The 13743-nt window shown below is 37.7% G+C and overlaps 1 protein-coding gene across 1 annotated transcript in view; it reads right to left on the minus strand.

Moving 5' to 3' along the window:
* CACNA2D3 (calcium voltage-gated channel auxiliary subunit alpha2delta 3) overlaps window positions 1-13743 on the minus strand; it is a 471854-nt gene that overhangs the window by 334856 nt on the left and 123255 nt on the right. The window lies entirely within an intron of this gene.

Raw genomic sequence — 13743 nt, forward strand, 5'->3', positions numbered from 1 at the left:
TCAAAAAAGGATAGAAGACTGCTCTACCTTAATTATAATAGTATCACCAACTAGGTACTGATATTATCTCAGTCCATAATATTAATAGTTTATATTCCATAAGATCAAGATGATAAAATTTAATTACAAAATAAAAAAAAACCACACAACTATATTGTGATGTACTTAAACAGAAAATGGAAGATCTACCCTCTCAATTGTAGATGCTCCTTTACTCAGTTCCAGGCTCATGCCTCACTGCTACAAAAATAACCAAGCATAGCTTCAGTTCTGTCAGTTAAAAAGTGTGAGCTTGTCAGCAGCCCTTCTACTAATATATTCTTATCAAACTCACGAGACTGCCTTAACATCTCTTTCAGTACATTATGTGAATCTTGCCAGTTTGAGCTGTTACCTCTGTATTGTCCTGCGCAATGCAGAATTATCATTTTAGGCCTATAAGAATTTCATCCAGAGTACGCCCGACAAGGGCCACCAATTCTGACCCTGCTCTGAGCAGTGGGATATCACAGTCATTAAAAATAAATGTAGATAAAACTGTAGGAGGCTCTTATATCCTAGCATCTGAATGCATTCAACCAACAGCAAAAAACAGCCCTGAATCCTAACACAATTTCTCATCGTTCTCCCATGGCATTAGATCTGTTTGAGGTTCACCTCCTATACAAACTTTGTATATGTCTTCATGGTTGATTTGAGATGTGTTTTGGAAATAAAAAATAATTAAAAGCCATTCTTATTAAAAAATGGCAAAAAGTCTAAACCCAAGAAAATCCTATGAACATGCTGCACTGAACATTTGTCAATAAAAACAACAATATGTAGGGAAAAAAAACCAGGAATTTATGTAATTTTGAAAGCCTGTCTCCTGGACTCCTACGTATAGAATTGTAACAGGGATTTCTATCTTAATCAAATATAAACAAACTTTGTCAATAAAGACAGCAGCTAGCAAAACAAAGGAAAACTAATGCCTGTTTTTAAGAGCTTATTTCTTTCATATTTTGTAGCAATTTTTCTGGTACATTACCAAGCAAAAACCAGCAGTATTCTGTATATGGAAAATACTACCAACAGTTACCCTTCTTCAGGTGAAATACTCGGTGAAATTTTAATAACCTTACTATTGATTTGAACATCTAATTTCCAATCAAAATTTATAGTAATTGAGCTGTGAACGTGCCAAAAATATTTCCTAAAGTGCAGCCAGATAACTATTTAAAACATAGTTCAGCAGTTGAGTATATTCCTGGGAGAGAAACCAGAACTTGTGTTTCAATCATCAGAGCAATTTTCTTCACTGGCTTCTTCGTGAGAAGCTTATGCTGTGCATGTGGGAGCACTCAGTAATAGATTACCAAACTTTAAAAACATTGCCCAGGTACCTTCCTATGACTTCCCCATTTTGGGGTTCATTTCAGAAGTGAAAAAGGGATTTCCTTTCCAGGAAACCTCTAAGGCTGCAGGTGCTTTGAAAACTTCTGAAAAGGTTGGGCTGTTTTGGGAAAGAACAAAATTTATTAGCTAATTTATTAGGTAATATCCTGGCATGGGTGGTAATTCTGCTGCAAGTCCCCCTTACTTCCATCAGAGTTCTGGGGTTTGCTTCTTTCACAGTTCATTTAGTGGAGAAGGTAAAGAAGCCAACAGAGAATATTTGTTGTTGTTCATCATTATCCCTATTACTTTCTGTGCTTGAAAACAGTATCACATAACAGGGCAACAAACGCACCGATGTGCAAACAGGCCTCTCAGTCTCACTATTTTATTGCAAATAGATTTGCACGTTTGCCGTAACCAAGGGAGCAGCAGTGTAGATATGGGAGACTGATGCTGACCTTGGAGGAGTATTTGCTACCATCAGAAACACATGAGTTTTTAGACAGGCCAATGACAACAGACTTGCAGTTTGGCTGGTTTTATCCTTGAGATTGGGGGGGGAGAATGGGCAGGGGACATGGACAGTTTTTTCAGAAAGCACAGCAGCATATTTTATTTCCCCCTCTGTTCTCCTCAGCTACGAGATATTTTCTAGGAAATTCTATCACTAAAATTGCTGTTGCTGTGGCTAAGACGCACTGAAAATGATTTAGCTCCTGTTATCTTGATATTAGAGTTCCTAGTGCTTGTAGCGTAAGACAGATATCAATCTTGCAACTAATGCCATACAAAAAAATGACTGCTCTATGACTACTATCAAATTCCACTACAACAACTCACTAGACGATGCTCAGTCACAGTAAGTGCTGCATCAAAGCACAAGTTATAAATAAAAGATAAAAATAAATTAAAAGCCTAGCAATTATTGTAAATAATTCAATTATCCACTTATATTCATTCAAGACTGATAGATTTTCAGGTTGATCGTTATTACAGTGCTAGCTGGTTTTTTTGAAGCAACATAAAGAGTTCAGCTTGGCAAAGGGCTGGACAAACAGAAATGAAACTGTAAATGGATTAAAGTACACAAAACTCGCACGTTGCGTAACAGTGGCTAAGACAATCCTGGAGTAATTAGATGCGTTTCTAACTTAAGTAGGTCAACACTACGTTTAGTTATGGCATCTGGAGATTGCTGTGGAATGGAAAGAAGACTGCAGATGAAGAAGGTAACACGTTTGTCTTGTACTGACTTCTGCTGTGCTCGAGGCTGTGCAAAGCCAATATATCGCATATAAAATATGCAGATTATCAAATCCGCTCCTACCATGTTATTATGTCTACCACAGAGCAGAAAGGAATGATCTGCTAAATAAGGTTTTATACCATACTTTTAATTCCATATGTCCCAGCCATCAAGGAATCGGTTCAACTGCAGACACAACTTAAAGCTCTTTCTATTTAAAATGTGATTTGCCTGCCCGGGGTACAGCAACAACCAGCTCCTCCAGCCACCTCTCCTACCTCAGGGCCAAAGGGAAAGTTCTTCAGCACTTCACACCAATCATGTATTCATCCAAAGCTGGGTAATTCTCTGGAAATACCTTTATCTATCTTTTTAATTCCACTTGCAACATGGCAACACAATTTCTAAAGTTTTGCTTTCGATGAATAATTCACAACTGGTAGGTTGCTCTCTTCCACATAAATTTAAAAATCTGTTTACAATGTTACTTTGTAAAACACCTTCCAAAATCAAGGGAAGCTGGCTTATGTATGCGTCTAAATATCCACCTGTGTACACATACATTTATATATATTTATTCAATACTAACCTGTAAGTATCATTATAATCCTTATTCCTGGCTCCTGTACTGAAATCACTAGATTAAAACATCTGATTTATTAATTTTTTTCACACATTTAAGCTACCACAGGTCACAGTCTTTACCTGGCTGTCACAATGACTGACCTGTTTGGATAATGCCAGACTGTCTTTCTGCATTTGAGTATAGTGAGGACTTACACAATGTCTGAGCAAAAATAGTTTGCCCTCAGCTCTGACAGCTCTCAACATCATTGCTGGATGCTTGGCAGATATTACTGAAGAAAGATTTGGGATAACTGTTTTCATGCAAGTTCATTTAATGCAAAGTTCTCCATTAGTAGGATTTATCTCACCTAACCTCAGCTATTTCAAAAGTTAATCATCTCTCTACACAAGTTAACTAAACATCCTTCATATGTAGAGACAGAAAACTCCAAAGGTGCTGCTTGTCCCATTCTAAAATAGCTCATAAGATATTGGGAAGAACTTTGGAGCTTTTCCTTCACTTTTTTATTCATTAGATGTTTAACTTTGTATGAATGAAGTTAAGGGAGATTAATCCCACGCCATATGTGCAACATAAATGAGCTAGAGAGAAATGGAAATATTCCCATGCTCACTCAATAGGGAAAAGGAGTCTTGAGGCAACACTTTGTCCTGACAGCAGTCCTGGGACTAGTCGAGGTGTTTCTGTTCTGTTTACATTTAGAAGCACCAAGTGAAACCAATCGTCTTTGCTTTGCTCCCTCCCTCAGCTTTTTCCTCACCTCTGCACTAAGGCTCAGTCTCCCAAGTTAATTCAAATTCAGTTTGCAATTTGTGGTCGAGTTCAACAAAATCAGCTATGATATACTGTTCTTCTTCCAGTTTCCAACCAGATTACTATCACACAACAACAGCAAAAAAACCTCAAGATTTATTACTCAAAACAAAGGTCAGTTCCAGAGTTTGCAGGGACTTATTTCCGTTGCCTAGCCCAGCACTCAATCACAAGACACTGAGCCTTGTCTTTGCCTTCAAACCAAGCCATGAAAACTGTAGTATTACTCTTTCTCAAGCAAAGTCAACTGGACTGTTGTTTTTTTACTTCCCATAGAGTCGGGATTTCAATTGCCGATAGACTAAATTAAAGGGAAATTTAAAAAAAAAAAAAAAAAAAAAAAGGAAAATAAAACTCTGAGTTTTCCACTAAAACCTTCCCAACTCCCTATTGCAAGTGGAATTCTCTAAGCTAGATATTGAGGCAAGTAGAGTATTATTGCAAATATGTGAAGACAGACATACTTCATGAAGTAAGGGGGTGGTGTCTCTTCAATACATGGAGCCAGTTTAAAATGGGGATACAGTGAAGATACTGTAGCAACTATTCCATCTCTCACAATAACTGTCCTGAGAATTTAATCAAATCCGTATTAGCATTGTTACATTTCTACAATTTTATAACAAAAATATTGTGCTAAAATGTTCAAACACTGTTATGGATGCAAAGCCAAACTAAGCTAGGAAATGCCAGGATGAAGTTGCCTATAACTTCATAGAATCATAGAATAGTTTGGGTTGGAAGGGACCTTTAAAGGTCATCTATCCAACCCCCCTGCCATGGGCAGGGACATCTTCAACTAGGTCAGGTTGCTCAGAGCCCCGTCCAACCTGACCTTGAATGTTTCCAGGGATGGGGCATCTACCACCTCCCTGGGCAACCTGTTCCAGTGTTTCACCACCCTCATTGTAAAACACTTCTTCCTTATATCTAGTCTGAATCTACCCTCTTTAAGTTTAAAACCATTCCCCCTTGTCCTGTCGCAGCAGGCCCTGCTAAAAAGTTTGCCGCCATCTTTCTATAAGCCCCCTTTAAGTACTGATAGGCTGCAATAAGGTCTCCCTGAAGCCTTCTCTTCTCCACGCTGAATAACCCCAACTCTCTCAGCCTTTCTTCATAAGAGAGGCGTTCCACCCCCTGATCATTTTCATGGCCTCCTCTGGACCTGCTCCAACAGGTCCATGTTTTTCTTGTGCTGAGGGCTCCAGAGCTGGACCAGTACTGCAGGTGGGGCTTCCCCAGTATTATCGTATCATTCTGTCCATACGATTTTGCTTGGTTAGGACACTGAAAAATACCATCTAAGACCTTTGCAGTCCTCACTAACAGAGTGTTGGCAGTTGGTATCCATTTCTATATGTATCGGTAACGGATTTTGCAAGCACTCACCTGAGTCCTAGAAAGCCAGTGTTACATCTCATGTTATACAGGTACAGATTCTTTGGCCCACTTCAATGCTGCAATGTACCAATGCCTTCAAACATAAGCATGGCTTACTCCTGTTCCTTTCCTATCTGACCACAGCCCTAGACCTACTCCTATTTCTTTCCTATCCCTCTCTCCACATCCTGAGATCATTAAACTCATATTGCCTGTCCCAAATTGCAATGCTAAGGTTTTTCATACTACTCTCCACCTATTCTCTAGCATCTACCAATTATTCTTCCTCCTTCGTCACATCAGCCCTGGCACCCACACTGCCAAGCATGTTCATGACCAGTCTTTTCCAGGCCCCTTCCAATACCTCATTCCTCACCCTGCCAACCTATATTTCCAATTTTCCCTATTCCCTGTACAATCTCATTGACCCCACCTAGAATATCTTTTACCATTTATATTTCTAAATCCCAGAACAGTCCAATCCTGTTCCCTTTGTCTCCTTAAACCATTTCATTATTCTCCATTCTCTGTTCTCCTTGTGCCAGTACCTTCCTCAGCCTCCCCGAAACCCACCAACAGACTCCCTTAGCTGCTGACCATTCAATTTTCCAGTGCCCTAACATGAACACAGAGAGAGACGAGACAAGAAATCTCTCTCCTTAAGTCTCTTTAATCTCTCTCCTGGGTCTAGAAGGCACATGGATGCACTGACGGTGCCTCAGGAGAGAAAAACTTTGCTTCCCCTGCCCGCTGCTGGCTTGAGCCATAAGAAACTAATGGTGCAATTGCAGGAAAGTCTTGTTCAACCCTGTACTGAAAAATCACAGTGCAAAGAATTTTCAAAGATTTCACTTACAGACGTGCTCTGATACGTTTCTAGTGGCCATATGCCTCTATGTGCAGAGCTTCCAAATGATAACAACCTGATCCAGCTGGAACAGATTTTCAAAGAAAACCTTGTGTCAAAGCCACATCCCTGCCAATTTCAAGAGTTGGTTCCCAAGCAGAGGAGTGCTATAAAGTCTTAATGAAAAGAACACCAGTATTATTTTTAAGAGTAAATCAATGCATTTTCCCCTAGTTTCTTTCTTGGAAACAGCTGAAGTTCAAAGACAAAATTCCAAGTTTTTTTGGTCTCCTGGACCGTACTTTATCATTCTGAAGACTTGATTACTGTTGAAGATGCTGGAATTAATTACAAAAGCAACTTTCAGACTAAGTGATAATTTAGTCTTTTCATAATTTTGTATATTCTGGCAGGTCTGGTAAGAAGAAAAAAAGGCTTCATTGAAACTCTCTGGTCACATTTATCTAGCTGATTAATCCTGGGATCTTACGTCCACACTTCGTAACTAGACATTGGTTTCATGTGCCTAGAAGGATTTTCTGGTACACTATAAATTAACGCTGAAGTCACAGAATAATATAGGGGCATCACTTTTCCAAAATCATGCTTATATACAGACTTACAAGCCTATCTATAGGTACAGACTCCATCCCATCTATTAATTTATTATTTTTTTAAATAATTTTTTTTGTAATAATAGAGCAAAAAATACTGACTATCTCAAGAACAATATTAAACTGTCCTTGTAATTAAAGGAACATTTGCAAATTCCCAAACCCAAAGGAAAGGCTGCATTGCATAGTCAAAATCTTATCTGCTTTACTTCGTAAAGGTAATGAGTTCAAATCCAGCGGGTGTTTTGGTTTTTTTATTAAGAAAAGCCTTGTAACTTGTATTCTCCTAATAAGTAAAAGATTGCTGTACTTTCACCTCTTAATTAGTTTTTATCAACTGAAATGTTCAGCATTTAATTATCGTATGTAGGTTTATTTGGAAAACGAAGTAAAATATGCAGCACAGCACCTCATTTCCATTAAGTTTGACACACCTCTAGAATTTGCTATGACCTAGGGAACTCATTTCATAGAATACTCCCATTTTTCCTAATAATTTTTCCTTTTGACTCTCAAAGTACTTCTAAAATGCACTTGGGGAGCAGTATCAGTCTTCACATAGCTAACTAACACCTGCAGGTTCAAAAAGTGACAACCGAAGACTGCAACCAAGCTGACAAAAACGAACACCTTGTGTTTGCAGAGGCGGTGAGTAAATTATAACAATAGTTTTCCACTTATTTTGGATTATAGGAGAACAGCGAAGCACCCCATGCTGCTGGCAAGGCTTCCTCTATTGGCTGAACAACTCCCTCGCCCACCATCACAGTCTCTTCAGCCATACATTCATCTACAACCAGCAAGTGTGCTCCAACCTTCAAAGTCCTAAGAAGGACAAAACCACCAAGGTCATTAATGTTGCTACAGGCAGTTTTAACTCCCAGTCAATTCTGAGCCTGAGAAACACATGCAAAACACTTTTTTTCCTAACAAATCATGAAGCCCTAAAGACCTGTAACTGCTGATGCTCTTTACCTTCTCTGTTTTTCCAATCTAAAACCCGCACACTTGTGCACGAGAATCACAAAAATGAGACATGCAAAGGGGAAAGGAAAGATCTAAGCTATCTCTCTGGTTCCATATGGATGTAGATTTTCCTTTGTTAAATCCTTATTGCGTGAAGCTGCCGATTCTTTGCAGGCTGAAGCCTCTGTGAACACCTTGACTTTGTACACTCTAATAAATCTATGGCCAATTTGGCCATAGCATGGCCAAAGCCACATATGAGAATGGGTGACAGCTCCTCCAGCTCAGGGTTTGTGAGGTGACAGCAGGAGACTGCCTTAAGCAAACATGTAGGGCCAGCTTTAGACGTTACCTTTGTGAAACCCCACTGACGCCAGTGAAAGGGGTTTATAATAGACCTGGTGTATTTGTGCAATGTTAGATTCTGAAATTTCTCATCCATTGGTTATTAAATCTGTCGGGTAATCTCTCTCAAAGACTTGGCTTTTAAATAGTGTCTTTCATGCCCTTTTAGCAGTTACAACCCATTCCAGAGGAATAAACTGAATAAAGTAATTTGCAGTATCTGCCATAAAAAATATGTAATATTGAAATGAAGATTAAATGAAATATATTTTCTACAACAAAAACATTATAATTATTGTTTTTACTACACCAGGATACAGGGATGAGTATCAAACATGCTCAGTACTTAGGCTTTCATCATAGACCCTTGAAAAAATAAACACTGAATTAAAATGAAGAACACTTCTGTGTAACACTAAAATGGTTCAGAATGAGTTCTCACCAAACGGATTTTTTCTATTTCTGATACCTGGCACAGTCCATATAAACTATATAAGACCTCAATTATATAAGTAGCAATAAACAGAGCAATGACTTCTTACATCAGAAAATTCCCCAGTGGTCTACTGTACCTATTGGAAGATCTGAAATAAGAATTGACTGAAAAGCCTTAGGAGAAAGATTCAGTGTAATTATAGAAAACGTATACAGAGATAGTGCATATATAATAAACACAAATATTTATAAAAGAAATTACAGCTCAGTTTACACTCTTCTTTCCATGGTTCTGTACAACCTTCAATTGCTTACAAGCAATTTGCCTACCACACTTTTCAATTCAAAGTATTACACTGGTAAGTTCTCCTAAAATTTCTGAGTTAAAAGCGAGGAGAACTAAATAACATAAGGTCATTACCAAATGTTGGCATGTTACTAACTTACCCAAGCTTTCTAGACTACTCAGATATTTCCTGAACTAACTAGAAGAAACCCTTGCTTTAGTACAGGTCTGACAGAGCCCTACCAAAAAGCCCATCCTCTCCGCACAACCTGCTTGCCCAGAGAGCAACCAGGCATCTTTTCAGTATTTCAGTCTCTGTGAGGACGTTCCAGCACAATGTTACCTGAGGATTTTTCCAAGAGTTGCTCTTCTTTGATCAGTTCTTAAAGACACAGGTTTTTTGCATTCAAAGCCCAGCCGTGGTCACTGCGTCACAGCAGGGCTGCTGCAAGTGGCCTGGAAGGAGCAGGGTTTGATGCAGACACTGTGCCACTGGGTGAGGGACAACAGAGCTGACTGGGGCCTCGGTGAGGCACCAAGTGACATAGATACGTGCCCTCAGCTGGGACCGCTACACCAATGCGTACACAGTTGTTTATGATATCACTGCCCTGAACTCTCCCCAAAAATATTCTGCAAGTTTTACCTGTAACCATAAAGACAAAAATAGATTCATATCAAATTTTGGTTACTTTCTAGTCAATGGTTTAATATAGTATTTTAGCCTTTTAAGTGTCTGTATAGATATGAATTAAGGTAGTTAAATATAACTGCAAGGTTGAAGTCTTTCTAAAATTAATAAAATATCTTTGCTTGATACCCTCTCCAATCATTAAAAAAAAAACCTCAAAAGAACTACTATTTAAAATACAAAATATATAGCAAAATTTTTTGCAGGTCTTTAGCAAAGGCTACCATTTATCAGATACTTTTGTTACGCTAATTTGTAAGGAAACAAGCTGTGCTTTGCTGGGATCTACCTGAACACTTGGAAAGGAAAAATCAACTACTATACCATGAATTTTTACGTAAGTGGATTGTTTCTACGCATTTCATCGTGTTGGTTGATGAACACAGCAACCTACTGATCTAATGTGTCAGATCCTAATAACACCTCCAAAACCTGAAATACTTAAAGCACCAACTGAATCTGAAATGTAAGTAGTTCTTGCTCATTAGCAGTCTACTTGTGAAGTGCTCTTTCCCCATCACTGCTTTCGTCCAAGCCTTGTTATTTAAATTCTACTGTCAAAATAAAATATAACTATAGCTATGTCACCCTTAAACTCTCAAATATAGGGGCTTTTCCTTCTATGTCTACTTAACAAGTAATTTTTGTTATCCAGTGTAGCTAGGAATAAATTATGGTTACCGTACATAACATTTTCTAGACAGCACAGAATTTTGGGGACAAAGACTGCCACCTTTTGGCAATAGTCTATAACAGAAAAATGCCTGTTTTCTTATGCTAATTAATACTGTTCTCGTAAACATTTTTATTGCATTATTTTAGCAACTTATATCCAGCAAACAAACTGAAAACAAAAGATAGGGTTCAACTGAAACCAATCTGGAAAAAACCCTACCTTTAGGACTGCTATATACAAGGTTTCTTAGCATAAATCAGAGGAATCAGAGCTAGGGTTTTTTCCTGGAGGACACTATGAGTAGATATCCCTGGCACACAACGTTGACTATTACACAGGAAAACTAATCTGTTTAAAAATAAAAAGATGAAGGCAGGCACATATGAATTCTTTTATGCACAATTTTCTTTTCCAAGCAGCACTAATTTAACCCTTGAGTAGGTCTGCTCTATGCATTAGGTCAGAAGACCTGAAGAAAAAGTTATTAAATAATTAACAATTGTATCGTAATACAAATAATATTTTGCCAACCCTAACTTAGATATTTCCTACATTTTCTGTGCTTGACCTTGGAAACAATTATTTTCATTTGGGTTTTTGAGTGTGTTTTTTTTTTTTTTTTTTTTAATAGGTGAGATTAAAAGGGGTAAAAACAAATTCCATCATACAGCACGACAGTTACACTGCCATGGTTTCAACAGAAAGACCTTTACATCTGGTAATGTATCTGATGGAAAAAATCATCAGGGATGGTTGAGTCACCAATCCCTGGAGATATTTAAAAGACATGTAGACGTGGTGCTTAGGGGCATGGTTTAGAGGTGGACTTGGTAGTGTTAACAGTTGGACTCAATGATCTTAAGGGTTTTTTCCAACCTAAATGATTCTATGATTCTACATCGGTATTTTGCCATAGGAGCAAAGTAACTGTAAGAGCAAAAGACTGGGCCAGCATCAGAAAAGGAAAGGACAAAATGGATTTCTTAGTTTATGGATTTCCTAGTCATTTGCTCATGGCAGAGGAACGATCAGGAGTTACACTGCATTCTCACTAGAATTGTTTCATCATACTTAAAGATGTGCACATGAATGTACAGATGTACCCTGAAATGACATTAGTACCTAGAGGTGCAAAAGAGAGAAGAAATACAGAGGACAAAGGAAGGGCCAAAACAAAACAAGAGAGGGCCTGAGGAAACTTTTAGAAGTTTAAGTCAGCAGAGTGAAAAAAAGAAAATTAACTTTGTTGTTATTTTTATTTTCACAAGATAATGTAAAAGCCAGAACTTGCAGAGAAGGTGAACTAAGATAGTACTAATAAAGCAAGACTAATTTGTAAGGATATCAATATGTGAAGAAATCATACTAATAAGTTAAAGAATGAACACAGAAAAGCAGAAATATTTTTGTTAAAACAAATGCAATTATAGGAAGATCAAAAGAGTATTTTACTGAGCTCCTCAACGCTGAAATTCACAAAAGCAAACAACAATCGGCCTTTTTCCAGACAGCTGAGCCATTTGTAGAAGAATGAAATTGTGAAGAGCTTCAAGAGGCAATTGGAATACTGAGGAGTAACAAAAGCACCAGGTGTGAGTAATCTTGCCACTGCATTATCACGAACAAGAGGGGAAAAAGGGAAAAGGAAGTCAAACACTTTACAGGGCTATTTGGTTGGTTTGAGTTTGGGGAAAATTTTCAAGCATAAAAAAAAAGAGATATATGCTGTATTCCAGTTTTAAAACTTAAAAAAAAATTCTACTCATTTTACATAAAACTAATCTGATATTGGAGAATAGCATTTGGAACCTTTAGCTTAAAATGTTATTTTGAAAATCAGTTACATTATACCAGCATATTAAATATGTATGTATCTTCTACAAATGTGGGAAGATTTTTTGGTTGGTTTTTGTTGTTGGCTGTTGTTTTTAATTGTATTAAACACACATAATCTATTAAAACTGGGAAATTAAATAGAACTCTACTTCTGATTTTAAGAACCTAAATATCTCCACAATTAATAGCTCACCCCCTTTAAAGGCTAGCTGTATTGAAAACAAGTGACGAACCTCATGCCATATGGAATTTCATTGATTTAACAGAATTTTAGCAGTATAATTCTGCTTTTACTAGTGGGAGTTATGAAAGCAGATGAAGGGTAGCAGAGCACAGCTGAGTCTACTACCTGTCTGGCACCATAACCATCCTGTACAGATGGAAGAGGGATATGGTACAGGCTTCCACATCACACAATTCACAGCTCTTCGGAGCAGTATGACAGTACATACTGCTTAAAAAGTATTTTGCTACTGTCAGCAGGACTTCCATATGGGGACTGCTGTGTTCCCAATGCATATATTACACCGCTTGCTGAAGGAATGTGCCATTCACAGTATTTTCAAAATCATGCCCTGGTGGTCAGGCTTAATGTCTTTAATATCCTTCCCTTGATAGTTTTCAGCTGACTGAGGAAGCAAAGAAAAACATCTTTTAGGACTCTCAGATATAAAGGCCAGGCATAGGGGTGTAGAACAGTATCATTATCTTGGCAGCCTCTGAATTTCTATTGGTGTTGAGTTTTTGGGTTTGTTTTTTTTTGGGGGGGGAGGGTTGTTTGGGAGGGTTGTTGTGTTGGGGGTTTGGGGTTTTTTTTGCACATGTTGCTTAGTCTGATTCTCATGAATTATTTAAGCCTCTTTTTTTTCAATGGGTTTTTGGACTGTTTGGAAGATGATATTCAAATAAAAAATATGTATGTAAGATGTTTCCCACGAATCTTTAAGAAGTATGAATGATGGCTAAATCCTAAGCCAATAAAACTTGCAAGGTCAATTTTATTACACAAATGCGTAACAGACCATGTAAATGGTAATTAAATCCTCAATTTTTGGAAGTTGTGATATTGCTTTCTTCTTCAGACATTCAGTAGGGATTTCCAAAAGCAGACATTGAAACCTAGAGATCTCCACTGATATATCTAGGAAAATATTTCAGTTCCTCATTAACACAGTCAAACAGCAAAACAACAAAGGATAAGCCCTTATACAGTAGTATAATAGTACAGTACAAGTACAGTAATGCAACAGTCCCATGTATAAACATGAACATTGATATATTAATTCAGATCACATTTTGAAACAAAGGTTGCACTGATCACCATCACGCTTAACTATCTGATGAGATAAAGTACATGGAAGAATAGCACAATGTCTTAATTATACTTTACATACGTGCGTTGTATATATTAACTTTTAACATCTGCAAAAAACACAGTCACAGGAAATTGCAACTCCAGCCTGTTTGGTCCCTACCCTTGGTTTATGCAGGCATCATACAGAGATCTGCTTGATGGCCTTCAAAGTAAGAGAGTTATTGTCCCATCATATTTTACCAGGCAGGTACTTTATCTTTAATTCTACTTTCTTGTTCTGATAAAGTGAATCAATGCAACAAAACCATCTTAAAGGAATGATTT

This window comes from Calonectris borealis, chromosome 10 (genome assembly GCF_964195595.1).
Source record: "Calonectris borealis chromosome 10, bCalBor7.hap1.2, whole genome shotgun sequence".
NCBI lineage: Eukaryota > Metazoa > Chordata > Aves > Procellariiformes > Procellariidae > Calonectris > Calonectris borealis.